Source organism: Bactrocera latifrons, unplaced genomic scaffold, assembly GCF_001853355.1.
Source record: "Bactrocera latifrons isolate USDA-ARS-PBARC rearing strain unplaced genomic scaffold, ASM185335v1 scaffold_1094, whole genome shotgun sequence".
Classification (NCBI taxonomy): Eukaryota; Metazoa; Arthropoda; class Insecta; order Diptera; family Tephritidae; genus Bactrocera; species Bactrocera latifrons.
Genome location: NW_017534513.1, coordinates 33,111 through 33,425, shown reverse-complemented (window position 1 = coordinate 33,425; position 315 = coordinate 33,111).

Sequence of the window (315 nt, the reverse complement as noted above, 5' to 3'; positions counted from 1 at the left end):
ATAATTTAAGCATACATGCGTGTTTAAAATTTTCCATTTGGTTCTCTCGTTTAGGTACGGGGTCCAAAATTAACCGGCGCGATACTAAACACAACCCTAAGAAAGACTTCTTGCTCATTCCGAACGCTTCGAAGTAGCACTCTTCGTTTACTGGCTTCTTGAGGGTCCACCAAAAGTTGTCGTTTCGTTTCCTTTTCTGTAAACTACGAATTCGCGGCACATTCTTCTTCTTAATTGGCGTAGACACCGCTTACGCGATTATAGCCGAGTTAACAACAGCGCGCCAGTCGTTTCTTCTTTTCGCTACGTGGCGCC